The sequence below is a fragment of the Bactrocera dorsalis genome, chromosome 3 (assembly GCF_023373825.1).
Source record: "Bactrocera dorsalis isolate Fly_Bdor chromosome 3, ASM2337382v1, whole genome shotgun sequence".
NCBI lineage: Eukaryota > Metazoa > Arthropoda > Insecta > Diptera > Tephritidae > Bactrocera > Bactrocera dorsalis.
The window spans coordinates 68,063,746-68,079,627 of NC_064305.1; the positions used below are offsets into that span (position 1 = coordinate 68,063,746).

The 15,882-nt window shown below is 40.1% G+C and overlaps 1 protein-coding gene across 1 annotated transcript in view; it reads right to left on the bottom strand.

The window, feature by feature from the left end:
* LOC105228924 (uncharacterized) overlaps positions 1 to 15,882 on the bottom strand; it is a 34,610-nt gene that overhangs the window by 9,727 nt on the left and 9,001 nt on the right. The gene's annotated exons all lie outside the window — the stretch shown is intronic.

Here is a 15,882-nt window from a genome sequence, read left to right on the forward strand (position 1 = left end):
CTAATAAATTGGCTGTACGTCCAAAAAACAAAACACCCATTATATGGATATGCTTAATTGATACAAAGCGATTTGTGCTTTAAAAGAAAAAAAATAGAAAAATACCTCAGCTGAAAGAGGTTTGAATTCAAAGAAAGGAAGGAGTAGGGAAGAAAGTAAGAAAAAAGTGGACGATTTATTTGTGGTGTCCAATTCGATATTTCAAAGAAAAATGAGACTTTGAATTTCCAGCAGACTATTGATGGATTTCTAGAACACTAAAAAGAACACGGACTACTGTTATCCCGTAATACGTTTTTCAGTTGCAACAAGTTTTTTCAGACTGGCAGGCTTGTTATTAAACCACAAACCATCTTGAGACCGAGCATTCAGTAGTGGATAATATTCGACCGAATAGACCACATCAGGGCCGCAGTGAATAAAATATAACAGCCGTAGCTGAGAGTGTACTCCGAGACCGTGGAGAGGCGATACGACGCCATTCGCAGCAACTTGGACAGACATATGGAACGACTTAGCGCTTTTTGCGTCGAGATCTTAAATTAACAGCGTACAAAATACAGCTTGTTCAAGAACTGAAGCCGCTCGACCTTCCCAAATGACATCGCTTCGCTCTTGAAAGGTACAAGAATATCCGATGTTTTCGAGCCAAATTTTGTTCAGCGATGAGGTCCATTTCTGGCTCATTAGGTATGTAAACAACCAAAATTTAAGCTTTTGGGACAAAGAGCAAACTGAAGAGATTCAAGAGCAGTCATTTCATCCAGATAAAACAACGGTTTGGTGTGGTTAGTGGGCCGATGGAATCATCGGTGCACATTTCTTTAAAAATGATGCCGGTGAGCCGGTGCCGTAACCAACAATGGCGACCGCTACCGCATCATGATAAGACGCCGCCACTTCCCACACATCACATGAATTAATGAATTTATTGAAACAACTTCGTTCAGCAGATAATTTCACTTTTCGGGCCGGTCGATTGGCCACCAACATTGTGTGATATCACACCGTTCAACTTTTTCTTAAGGATATGTAAAGTCTAAAGTTTTTGTGAACAATTCCGCTTCGAAAAAAACACCACGCGTGTCAATCGCCAATTGACAGTCGAAATGCTCGAACGAGTTATCGAAAATTGGATGCAACGGGTGGACCATCTGAGACGTAGCCACGGCTAGCATTTGAAAGATTAATCCATTAAAAATAAATGACTATTTTCTTTCAAATGATAGTAAATGTTCTACATTAATTTTGAAGTTTCTGTGTTTTTTTCTTTAAAAAAGTGGGGAACCTCAAAATGGATCACCCTTTATTTGACAAAATATCTTTACGAAATTTGGCTTGGCGTATTAGTCAAGGCAACGCTACAATTTCTAACAATAACGGTGCAGATCGGACCACTCTAGCATATAGCTGAATTATCGGAATGAAGTTCTTGCATGGAAAACTCTTTTATTTGTCGATGAAATTTGGCATAGCTTATTATCCTTAGTAACTCTTCAATCTCCGAACATAATGTTTCGATCGGACCACCATAGCATATAGCTTCCATACAAACTGACCGAAAAAATTCTTCTACAAATCTGGCACAGGCACAAAAAGTGCTCTTTATTATTAATTTTTGTTAATTTTTTTAAAAGAGAAAATTATTCAAACTAATTATTGACACCTTAAAACCAAACTTTTAATTTTTGTCTATAATTAATTGTTAATATTTTTGCATTTTTTAAATAAAAGCATGAAAAAAGCCTTTTTTACTCTAACCCATTTTTTAGTTAAACAAGAGCGCTTGTAAGTGTGTTGCCAAGAACGCCAAAGGTTAGACATCCGACACCGGCTATTGAGCAACGCCCCGCACCAGACATAACCACTCAAATTTTAACGAATTATGGCAGAACAGCGTTGACGCACTCGTAACAATCAACATGTGACACGCTGTTTGTCTAACATTTCCTAATAAATGCCTAACAACACACACACAAACATATACACAGAAATGTGGGAATGTTGTATGCAAAAGGAGGTTACGCGCGTGGCAGCTGACCATAACGATATGTATGTGTGAGCTGATGTGTGTGTTTGTACACAATACACTTTGCTGAAATGGTTTCATAATAGCTGCTACTCCCCCTGCCACGCCACCAATACGCAAAACCAGCACTCCGGTCCGCCAAAACAGCACGTCCCTGTGTCCAAGCGGCCTTAGGCGCTGTGCCACCATTTCTTTTTTGTCCAAATAAAATGGGTCATTCAACAAGTCATAGATGGAAGCCGCAAAATGAGTTGTTTCAAACAACATTAAATGAAAAACAAATATATACAAACGCACCCAAATGGTTTCTGCCTCCATCGACATACATACATATGTGTGAGTGTATATGTATGTGGAGAGGCTTGTGTACAGCAAAAAAAATGTAATAAAATCGAGATGTGAGCCACAAGTATCTGCCTGGCCCACAAATATCGCAAAAAGTGATTCATTATATGAGTACATTATTGATTTACACACACATACACAGATACACATATACATAGAGCGCGAAAAAAATAGAAGTGCTCCACCTTAGCAATGCAAACAATTGGACAACTCTTCAGGTTTAATAATATAAATAATTGCCATAGAAAACATTGCAGAGAAAATGGCGAATTCCACTTTAATCTCAATGCGGGGGGCGGCAAAGGAGCAGGCTTCTAGTATGTATATAAGTATGCGTACGTATTTGTGTGCATTGCAGTTTAGCGAGTCGTGTATAACGGTACATACAAAGCCAGCGATAGCCGATCAGCGTCGACTCTCGACTCTCGTCTCGTGGCGTACGAAAGAGCGGGTGGGAGAGAGGCAGGAATGGCAAGTGGGGAGCGATATGGTCAACAGCGCGCGCGGTCGAGGCGGTCGGTTGGTGGTGGCCAAGTGAATTATGTTATTGAATTAAAGTTGAGTTGATTGTGACCACAGTATCCTTAATATGATAGCCAGCCCTGTGCAATAGCAACGCGCACCACACTTCACCATGCAATACCAACTTGTTGCCATTATTGTTGTTTAGGAGTGGGTTCATAGTTTTTACATATTTTTTCGACAATAACAAGCACAAGTAAGCAATACGAGGACGGTCCCATGAGTCCTTAGCACACAAACGAAGATTTTAAATTGACGATATATTACTCAAAGGTCATCTTTTAACTCTATGCAATTGCCCCGCAATTCTTTATTCAGTCTAAAAAATAAGACTTCTAGAGGTTTTCAAAGTAGGTGGCGCCGATAACCTCATCAATCAACTAAAATTTCGGTTCGGCGACTAACTTTTTCAAGCTTAGAAACCAAAGGAAGTCGCTTGTGTTGATAGCGGTAATTCGACTGATATAACTGTGGTGACGAAGCCTGGGCACAAGCTTCAGGATCACTTTTTCCCCCAATTGGATCCGCTTTTTTTTGCAATTCGGCATGAAATAATCCCAATATATCGGATTAATAGAGCCCTGTGAGTGTGTTGCCCTTCTCCAAGTAATCGTTGTAGATCTTACGCGGTTATAGCCGAGTTAGCGTGTCAATCGTTTCTTTTTTCAGCAATTTGGCGCCAATTCGAGATACCAAGTGGAGCTGGGTTCTTCTCCAACGCAGTGAAGGTCTTCCTCTTTCTCTGCTTCACCCGGCGGGTACTGTGTCGAATACTTTCACAGATTCGGACGACATGACCTAGCCAGCGTAGCTGCTGTCTCTGAACTAGCTGAACTATGCTAATGTTGTTGTACAACTTGTACAGCTCATCGCTTCATCGTGCTATATTCGCCATTGACAATGCGCAAAGGACCATAAATCTTCTGCAGAACCTTTCTCTCAAAAACTCGTAACGTCGACTCCTCAGATGTTGTCATCGTCCATGCCTCTGCGCCATATAGCAGGACGGGAATAGTGTGTAACTTATTGAGTTTGGTCTTTGTTCGTCGACAGAGTACTTCACTTGTCATTTTCCTACTCAATCCGAAGTAGCACCTGTTGGCAAGAGTTATTCTGCTTTGTATTTCGAGGCTGATGTTATTGTGGGTGTTAATGCTGGTTCTAAGATAGACGAAATTTTCTACGACTTCGAAGTTTTGACTGTCCAAAGTGACGTGAGAGCCAAGTCCCGAGTGCGACAGCTTTTTATTCGATGGCAGGAGATATTTCGTCTTGCCTTCGCTCACAATCATTGGGCGTGGTTCACCTAAAACTGGCGTGCGATCACACTGACACCCGTTAAACCCCCCTTTTTGACAGTGCGTTTCGAAGGAAAACGGGTCTCTCTGGCATTCAGGCATTCTTTAATTCCATTGCCCGATTTTTCTCCCAAAAACGTTCAGCTCAACTGGAATTACCGACCTGCTCTTTTCCATTTTTTTCAAATAGAGCCCGCTTTCACACGCGGTCAAAACTACTAGGACTTTTTGACTGTCTAATGGTATGTACTACATAAAAGTAAATTGCTCGTGCGATAGTGGCGCCATCGGGCGGTGAGACAAGTTCTTAAAGGACCGCCCTCGTAGTTTTTACCTTTTTTTAACATAACAAGTACAAGTAACTATTTATATGGTTGTGAGGGTGTGCGTATATTGTTAGCACTACACGTTCTGCCGCCTCACACCCCCTTCACGTTTGCCAATGGCTGGGCTTCATCGACGCCAGCAGTGAAAATTGTATCAAAGTTGCTGCGTTAGTGGTTGTCACGTTGTTTGTTGTTGTTGTCGTTATTGTTGCTGTTGTTGTGCGTTCTTATAACCACTTAACTGTGCGTGTCTGTTTGTGTGTGTGTGTACGTGTTAGTCTTAGACAGCAAGGACAGTCGGACAAGCACTCAACTCAGCTGAACGGCACACAACGCAAAGCAACGCAGCGCAGCGCCGCTCAACTGCACGTCATTACGGACACGTTTTCGTTGGCATTTCGCACAATCTGGCTTTCCATGTCGATTCTTTTCCAATTCATTCGCTTTGTTAATGTAGCGAAAAGACGCCAAACGTTCGTTGTTGATTTGAATTTGCCGGCGAAGAAGCCCCAACAAAGCGCTCCGGAGGCCAACAAATGCAGTTAGGGGCTGGCTATATGCAAATGTGTGTAACTACTCGTATGTATGTATGTATATATGTTTGTTTCTGTGTAAGTATGTATGTATGTATGAGTGGATATATATGTAGTACGTGCGCCATTATGAGGACGCATATCAGAAGGTGCAATCAAACGTGACAAAGAAAGTGGTTTCAGTAAGTCTGTCAATCGGTGAGACAACAACAAAAGCAAACACACTGCAGTGGTGTAACCATAATAGGACAAAAACTTCTCAATTTCGAGAAAACTCATTGACAGGAAATCCACAATTTTAAATTGGTATATGTAAATATTTTGGCACCGACAGAGAGCACTCTTTTCCTTAAATGAATAAAAGTTGATATTATGATATCTGCGGTTCTACTCATTTCAAACCTACCGGTGGAAAAAATGTTCAAGAACGATCTACAAAGCAACCACTTAATAATTTGTATCTCAATTTTTTCGTCGAAGTTCATAGAATCGAGGGCTACATTCAACAACCTGGAGCAGAAGGAGCCTTCACTCCTCATACGACGGCGATTACTGCCAAAATACGGAGCCGCAACAAAGTTCTTAAGGCGCTAGCCGATAGCTCATAGCGAAATGATAAGGAAACGTTGTTGGCTACATATAAGATAATCGACAAACCGGTCATAAACTACGTCGCACCAATAGGTCGTCTGGATGTGGTGAAACACAGACGAGGTGTGTCAAAATACTGCACTCCGGAAGATTACAGAATGCCTGTTAATGCTTCCGGACAAGGAATGCAGTTTCTGCTGGGTATTTTCACGGACCACCCCTGTTTCTGCTTGAAGCGAAGCCACCTTCTACAAACATCAGGAGGTTGTCGACAACATCGAACAGCAACCTGACCACATTCGGCCGGAACTAACTTTAGACAGGTACTGATCGCCATTCACAGGGAAGTCATCAACCTTCACCAACTCCCTTTCAGTTAATGGCGTACTTGGAGTCAAACCACTACAGGCGAAGCTCGAGTTGCCCCGAAAATCTAAATTGATCCTTGCTCAACTTCGTTCCGGATACTTAAGCACGTTAAACTCTTGCTTATCTAGAATCTACCTCGACATACCAAATATATACCACCTCTTTGCATGCCACAGCAGCACATTCTCGGGACCTACCATTAGATGACTTCTATGAAAATCAAGCCGAACCTTAGGATCCAAACAGAAACTAGATAACCGCTACAACAAGAACAGAAATCAAAATTTTGTGAAGATATTTCGCTAAATAAAATTTTTATTCAAGGACTTGACCGATTGATCAGTTTGTATGTCAGCTATTTTTCCTATGGAGTATATGGATAAATTAAAACAGTAATTTTAACTTTTATAAGATTAAGTTTAGTATTTTAGATTGCTATTAAGGTGGCGATAGACGAACTGCAGCCTATATCAGCCATGCGAGCCTTCACTCCGTCAACCGTGCGGCAATACTGGCACTGAGCTCGCTAACTGTGTGATCGAGTTGGAGGTCTAGTGGCGTCTTGAGTTCTACCATTGGTTCTATGCGCTTAGCAGACCTTGGGCAACGACCCTCTCCTTTGTGTTTGCAATATCATTTTGGCTTATGGTAGATCGTAGGAGATCTTCTAAACTACTTAGCGTTAGCAAAGTTAAGCTTTCCGCAATAATCGGGGTTCTTACTGAACATTAATCAATAGGCATTCATGTGGTAAGGCTAAAAATCTTGACGGCCGTACGTTGTCAAAGTTTTATTTAGAAGGATGAGGTGGAAATATTCAGACATTTTCTCCTCCATGGTGTAGTATAAGGATAAAAACTCTCGACAGTCTCATCTTCGGCAAACCAAAGATACAGCGGAAACTATCATTAGCCGTCTCAACAAATTTGTGGTAGGCTCAAAGCGCTTTGCCAATTTGTAGAGTTTTAAATAACACGCGCGTTCTCTTAGCTGTCCAAGTGGGATCCGTGTTAGGCTCGACCTCTTAACCTAACTTAATCACGACTGGAAGAGAACTAAGCTCTTAAATCTGCCTCTATGCCCTCAACCAGCCCATAGCAAAATCTACAGTGCGGATATTTGAGTTTCGGAGGAAAGAGATAGGTTTCAGAGTCAAATTCATTTATATATCACATTTGTGTCATTTATAGGATCTTTACATTCTCAGGCTTTAAAGACATATCCGATCTTTACGTTTAAAGATTAATTATTTGTAGCAAAGTTTTTGATCTTTTTGGGTTCGCAATTTTCAAAAAATCTCTGATAATGTTGGCCGTTTATGACCATATTTACACCATGTGTGAATTTTACACTGGCACTTCATGTCGCACCCCGATAGAGACTCGATAAAGATTCTCGATCGATTCATCGACGTGACGGAAGCCGTAGTGTTAACCACTAGTCATTCATTGGTATGCTCAATCTGCTCAACGCCTACGTCCTTGAGTCAACTCAGTTCCATGGCAACGATCCAAGCTGCAATGGATATTTCAGAACTGACGTGGGTACAAATGATTATATGATTTCTGGTTAAAAGCACATATTATCAACCCACACGGATTGGAAACGCCTTTAAATAAATGTCAACTGTCTGAACTACATTCGCAAAAGACCCACCTTTATACTGAAAATACCAGTAGTACATATATATACTCATTCGGTATAGTATTTATTTGCATGTGTGTAAAAAGGGACAATTATACCAGTATAAAATTAATCTCTTCCTGGAATGAGTGGAAGTAGTGGAAGTATTAAGCGATAGCATAAATTACTATATTTTTTCTAATAAAAAAATTATGAATAGATACAATGTTGCTCTTGTAATGTATGGCGGATTGTAAACTACGAGTATTCACCTATTTTTTAAGGTGTGTACATGCGGCTGATAAAGGCATATTGAGCAAAGACCTTACATACAAAATATATACAAATATGTTTGTATATGACCCAGTAGGAAATATTGTGAGTAGGAATTTATAATAATTTCGAGAGTGAGCTTCCGATTCTACTGTCTATACTAGTTACACTTACTCATTATGGGAATAAGCTGAGTGATAGTCTTCGAGATCAAAGCGAACTATTTTCTAAATAATCATAGCCTCAAATTTGTAGCCAATTTTGACTAATTTGGTCAACAGTAAAACCAAGAATAGAGCTTGGAGTTTCACCAAAGAATTACTCATTCAATTAAGACATTATTCGTTTGAACAGAAAATGAAGCGACAAAATCTGCTTACAGCGAAACAAGAAATATACTTTATGAACACATTTATGGCAACGAAACGGATCTTTTTAAGATCTGCCTAAGTTATATGTACCGAACGTCCTCGCTGAAAACTATAGTCAGTAAAGCTTGATGCACCAAAGATTTGCAGAATAGAGGATCGAGAACTCGTTGACTAGGCACCACATTCAGGACGGCTATCAACTAATGATCAACGCGTAAATAAAATAAAATTGGAGAATTGAAGAATCGACAATTAACAGTCAGTGATCTTACTGAAATATCGGAAGGATCCGTGAAAATTATTGTGAAAGATCATTTAGGCCTAAGAAAAGTGAAAGCACGATTGGTTCCAAAATCACTCAATTTTTTCGGGTAAAAAGCCAGAATGTCATGCAACATACTATTGCTGGCAATAAGTCTTGAATCTATGCTTACGACCTGGACACAGACGATCAATCGGCCGAATATCGTGGCAAAAGTGAGCCGAGCCGAAAAAACACGATAAATCAGGTCAAAAATCAAGATTATGTTAACAGTTTCCATCGATTATCGAGGTGTAGAGCAGTCCGAATTCCTTCCAAGGTTTTCGTTAAAAGAGACCGGAATTATGGACCGATAACTCTCGGTTTTTTCACCACCGTCGCATACAGCTCTGCTTCTTCGTGAGTTTTTCGCTAAAGTTCATATGTCATACCTTTTGAACTTTCTTTAATTGCTGTGATCTCCACTTGCAAGACACTGCAGTGGTCTGGGAGAAGGAAGGTGATTCTGGAATCTAGTTTTGCGGAAAAGACACCACACTACCACAGACAGCGATTACCTAATTTGGACCCATCCATTTAGAGATTTATTCCGGTCCATCTCAGCCTTTTGCCACTTCTTTTTGGAAGGGAAGGCACCTAATTTAAGTATTGGTTCGAAACGGGAACGTACGAGTATTAAGTATCTTAAAATGCTCATTATTACAGGCGACTAATACAGTGGGTTCCCTCGGTCTAAGAGCCGACTTCGCTGCTGACAGAAGAAGTCTGTTGGCAGCAAATGTAAAATGACGTTAAGCGTTTTATTTGGCGTTGTTGCCACTGACGCAAAAGGATTAAGAGCTATACAGAAAAACGCAGGATATACCTGATAGTTTCAATACAACCTTATAATATCTATGATTTAGTAGTTAAAAGTAAGGATCGATTGATCGTGTCAGCTGACAAAAACCTAACATTCATATGGATTTAGACATAGTGAGAATCTCGATCATACTTAGTATAAAGAATTTTAACACTCGAACCCTGAAAGCTGTCAAGGTATACAACTGCTAAGACCAAGTTGAGAAGACTTTTTATTTCTTCTTTGAGTCAACAAATGCCACCGAAAGAAGTGTCGAAACAAATTCAACGGAACGGTCGCCAATTTAGCCGAAGAACTCGCTGCATATGTTCGATGAGCCCACAAGCTCAATATTTCATTAACAAAAAACGGTAATGCAATTGCAAATTCCCAAGGGGGAAAAGTACTTGCACACGCACACAAATGCACGAACATGTACATACCTGTTGCCAGCAAAAGTATAAAAACTAGAAATCCACAAAAGAAATGAGTGGGGAGCAGAAAACTGAAAATGTCGCAATATTATCCATTAGCAAAGTGGGAAGCATGGAAATTGCATCAAAACAAATACATAGAGACGCCAACAAATGTTAGCTATAGTCTCTGTACATATACACATACAGATATATAAGCAAACTCAGAAAGTAACGGTAAATTGGAAATTTCAAAGAGATGTTATGAAAGGTTCTTTGCCACCAAATGGAGCGTAAGCAAGTAAGTTATAGAGCAGCAAGGATGATGGAAAAAATTGGAATTACTTGGAGGTTCAGCACGATGAGGCGGCATAAATCCTTAACGGACTAAGAAATATTTTTATTTATTTAATGGATTCTGGGCCTAGTAAGAACAACCGGTACCATGGTAGTCTTCAAAGTTCATCAGAACAGGCTTTGTTCGAAATCATTTTACATTATAGATAGATAGAAAAAAATTGAGCTTTTGCACTGCAACCTAAGGTCTATTGGATCTTCTCCTATATCACATAAGGTCACAAAGATCGAGCACTCTGAATAATTCCAGGAGTTTGCTGGGCGCGACTGAGTTGATGTGATCCCTGTTCACGTAGATGGATTCTAGGGCCTTTAGCCTGCTTCAACAAATTGCTGAACAATCTAGAATCAGGTGTTCTGGAGTTTCCTGTTCCATGTCGCAAAACCGGCAGTTTGCGCAAGAGATTATGCCCATTTTACATTAAACTAGATCGAGCATCGTCTCCTCAGTTTATGATAAACATCGGAGGAATACATGAGGCAGTCATCCAAACTGTCGAGTTTGTCCAACTAATGAATTTTTATCTGGGATATCAATTTGGTAACATACCACAAAATAAGTTGGTACGACTGTCTTTGATTACTATGCCAAATATGAGCCCTATATGTTAAGTAGTTTGTTTACGGCAGCTGCTTAAGTCGATACACCTCAGTAGTGCGTTGCGGTTTATACAATGGATAAAAATATCGAAGAAAGAATTTGTCTCAAATTTTGTATTTCTAACCAAATTTCGTGCGAAAGTGTTGCAAATGTTGGAAAACGTTTACGGTGATTCTGTTTTATCAAAAACACAAATCTAAGAATAGTAGAAGACCTTCAAAGACGGTCGAAAGATCATTGAAAACATGCCTCGTTCTGGACCACCTCCTTATCTCTTCAACTGATAAAAATATTTAAAAAAAGTGAAGAAGCTTAAAAATTGTCATGCAAAATTTAGAGAGATGACAAGAGACCTTGACATCTCACGCGAGTCCGTTCGAATTATTTTTGTGAATATTTTGGCTATGAAACGCGTTCTTGCTCGACCCGTCCAGATATAACTGAATTTCTTTCAAAAAGTGTACCTTCGACTGGTCTCATTGGGCATGCTAGATAGTGCGAAACCCGATCACACATTCATGGAGAGCATTATAACTGCAGATGAGACATAGGTTTATGAGTTTGACATACAAAATAGGCACCAATTATCATCGGAATGGAGAGGGGAAAAACGAGCCGAAACCATGCTAAAGCCGCTCACAAATCAAGTTGATGCTCATTGTTTTTTTTATATGCGTGGTTTGGTGCATCATGAATTTGTTTCGGAAGGACAGACGGTCAATAAGTAGTTCTATTTGGCCGTACTGAGGCATTTGCGTGAGAACATCCGTAGAAAACGGACGGAATTGTAGAAGAACAATTCATGGATTTTACACAATGATAATGTACCATCATAACGAGCCCCGATAGTGACCAAATTTAAAGACAAAAACCCAATGAATACCACCGATCAACCACCGTATTCACCAAATTTGGCTCGTTGTGATTTTTTCTTGTTCCCCAAACTGAAATTGCCGCTTCAAGGACCTCGTTTTCAGTCGATCGAAGAGATAAAACAAAATTCGCTGAAGAAGCTGAAGGCCATCCAAAAAAGTGCTCATGAAAAGTGTCGAGTCGAGTCGAGGACTGGACAAATCGTTGGCATAAGTGTATTGCATCTTTTTTTGACACAATGTAAGAGAACACTTCTTAAATATCTCTTTCTTGAAAACAGCGTTGAAAGAACTCATGTTTCTAGCATTCATCAGGACAATGGAAAAAGCATCAAAATCGAAGCAATAAACGAAATTTTCCGAAACCCAATACAAACACACCTCGTAAGCCCATATATTTATATGCATGTATGTGAGTATGTAAGCGTGTGTGTGTGGGTGCATGAAAATTAGTGCGTGTAAAAAAACACAGGCGTAGAAAAACACATTGAATAATGGGTAACAAACAATAATAACAGTAACAGCAGTAAACAACGGCAACAACAACAACAACAATTGCGGTGGTATACTTTGACGATAATGAAGCGATTTTCCAGTTATGTACACCCATCAACTGCACCTTAGAAATGAAAGCAAACAAAACAACGGAGAGAAAGTTGAAGCCAACAACAATGTGCGCGGAGGAGAGTGGAGGTGGGCGAACAAAAGTAAACAACAAAATTAACAAGAAACAAGAAATGGAGAAGAAAAAAAAACAGAAAACATACAAAATGCAACAACATACGAGCAACAACAACAAGCGTAAAATAAAGAAAGAAAGTACAACAACAACAGTTACAACAAAATAAAGAAAGCAAGAAAGGACTCTAGCTCGTTGATACATTTCGAACATTGGTACATAGTACCAAACACTTTCTCTGCGTGCCGCACACCCCGCCTCTGCCTAACCCTAACCCTAAGCCGGTTGGCATTGCGAAGCACTTGGCATTTCACACGACACAACTTAACGCAATTTCGCTTTACGTAACGTGATCTCAATCAACAGCAAAAGCAGAAAAGTGATGGAAACAACAACAACAACAACAACAACGAGAATAATATTAATAATAACAACAACAATAGCAATAATAATAACAGCAACAACCAAAAAACACCAAAGCAAGCAGCTGTAACACAGCAGTAACAACAACAAGAACTACAATAATAATATCAACAACAACAATAGCAATAAAATAATAGCAAGCAATGATGGCAACAAAAGCCATAAAAGCGACAACCAACAAGATGGCTACACACACACCCACACAGAACTGGTAACTAAGTAAGTTTGTATGTGTGTGTGTGTGCGTGTGTGTGAGTGTGAGTTAGCGCACATTTACAACACTGTACGGGCAAGTTGGCTAAAGATATGAAATCAAGTGGAAGCATACGGAAAGAATATGCTATAATAGCATGACCTCAGCGCCGTCTGTCACACACACACACACAGACACACACGCGCACACATTTATGACCGATTTAACCGCCAACGCTACCCGCTCATTCGCAACTGCAACCAACAACATCACCATAGTCACCAGCAAGCTGTACACTCGGAATACATACATATAAATAAATGTATGATATGTATGCTTGTTTGTGTCTGCGTGCCTATGATGCAAGAGCACAACAACAACCATACATACATACATAGATGAATAAACACACACACCCAGTCTCACACAATGTCGCCACGAACGTGCAGGAATTATAACAAGTGTACAGGAATTCAACAAATACTCAACACATCGCTATGCCGCCGCCGCCGCCGCACCACCCCGCTCACTCTCCAACTCATGCTAAGCGCTTAAAAATCCACGCCGGGCGTTTGGCACCATTCAGCAATGGCCGCGCAGCGAAGTCAGCACACAACAGTCAAGAGTCGGCTGAAAATAGTTTCTCAACACTTTTGGCAGCGTAAACTCGGCTTACGGCGTACAACTGGGTGTATAACGTAATGCCGACAATCAAAATCTCGAAATTTAGAATCCCGACAGTCAAAATATCGACAAATCAAAACACCGACAAATCAACACAGACAAATGAAAATACCGACAAATCGAAACATCGACAAATCACAATACCGACAAATCAAGAAAAGGTGGCGTTGTTCGTTCGAGGCCCTGCGGCCTTCGGCCTCCGGCCACGAACACGCTCAGGATCATAACCCTTAGTCAGCAGAATTCTCTTTCTGTGCTTCGATAGAAATAAGGGCAGGCAAGATAAAATATTTTTCACATGTCGGCATTTTGGTTTGTCGGTATTTTGATTTTTCGGTGTTCTGATTGGTCGGTGTTTTGATTTGTCGATATTTTGATTTAGCTACATATTTAAATTTTGTCGGTATTTTAATATGTCGGCATTTTGAATTTCGATATTTTAAGTGTATCCCGTACAACTTTCGGCTCACGGTGTGCGCTGGTTGGGGGGTTGGGGCGACAGCTACTTCATCTAATGTGCCGCTGACACATCGCTTCCGTTGGGCGCAGGGTCGCCCTCGCTGCTTCGTGTAAGCATGGCAACGCCAGCTTACGAGCAACAGCTACAATTGTCAGTGCACACACACACCTCAACATAAGCAATCTTATGTGTGTATTCGTGGGTGTAAAATATAATAACTTCATAATCATTTTGAAAAGTAATGCCAACTAATTTTATTGCTAAGTACTGTGTACTTTATGAAAACATACTCGTTATGAGTGTAAAGTATTTTCTTTCTAATTTCATTGCAAGCGGTGGGGCATTCAATGAAAATGCTTAAAACCCAGTACATACACATGCGTATACAATGTGCATTTTTATCAATTTGAAAACAAGAAAAAGTATTAGAATACCCTTCACAAATACAACAAATTCCATAAAAGAACCTCATTGTGTTCGAGCAGTTTGTATGCAACTATACAAGGAGCGTTCCAAAGTAAACAGAACTTAAAAAAAAAACAGAACAAATGGTTTTTTTTTCGGCAAAATCAATTTGTTTTATTCAAAATAGTCTTCTTCTGCTTCAATACAGCTTTTTGCACGGTACAAAAGCATGTCGAACGAGTGTTTTAGCTCGCTGGCCGGTATGGCCGCCAGTATGCCGGTGCAAGCCTTTTGAATGGCCTCTACGTCTGCATAACGCTTTCCTTTCATGAGCAAATTAATTTTTCCGAAAAGGAAGAAGCCGCATGGTTCTATATCAGGTGAATACGGGGAGTGGTTAATGGTTAAAATGTAATTTTTGGTCAAATAATCGGTCAAAAGCGTCCTCCGCATGCTGGATTCTGAGCAATTTTTGGTCGTCATGCAATTTGTGCGGAACAAACCGTGCACACACCTTTCGAAAGCCCAAATGTTTGGTCAAAATGCGATAAATCGATGTTTTGGACATGTTCAATTCCATTTTCATGAATTTCAATGATGATTTCAGCTGAGTTTTGATGAATTCACGCACACTTTCGATGAAATTTCCGGTGATCACGGATTTTGATTGGCCCACATGTTGATCGTCATTTATGTCCTCACGACCACTTTGAAAACGTTGAAACCACTCGTGCACTCTGCTACGGAATAGGCAATCATCGCCATAAACTTGTTTCATCAATTGAAACGTTTCGGTAAAAGTTTTACCAATTTGAAAACAAAATGTAATTGTTGGCTCTTTGTTCGAAACTCATTTTCGTACCGATAACACAAACATACCGACACTTAAAACGCAATAACTTCACTTCCAATCGATGAACTGTCATGAAATTCTTACTGGAAAACGATAGCAGGTTCTAATTCCTGTTTACTTTGGAACGCACCTTGTATGCTATAGTGGTCCGATCTAAAAAAATGTCATCGGACATTGTACCGTTGCTTTATATAATACTTCGTACAAAATTTCATGAAGGTATCTTGTCAAATGAAAAAGTTTTTCATACAAGCACTTGCTTCCGATCGTTCCGTTTATATGACAGCTAGTATGTGCTATAGGAAGATGGAGCCGTGTATAGAATTTCACGCAAGTAAGGAAAGATTTCTGAGCGCCATTCACTTGGGAGTGGTCAGAAACGATTCTTTTACATATGGCTGAAGCAGCTCATGACTTCCGGTCTTAGACAAAGTATCCACGGGATAGCCAAAAAACATCCATTTGAAGACGCCTTAAAGTGAAAAGGCGAAGCTTTCCCTCTCCAGGGTTGTGCGTTGGGTTTAGGACCCAGTAAACAACAAACTCGGAAGAAAAGCGT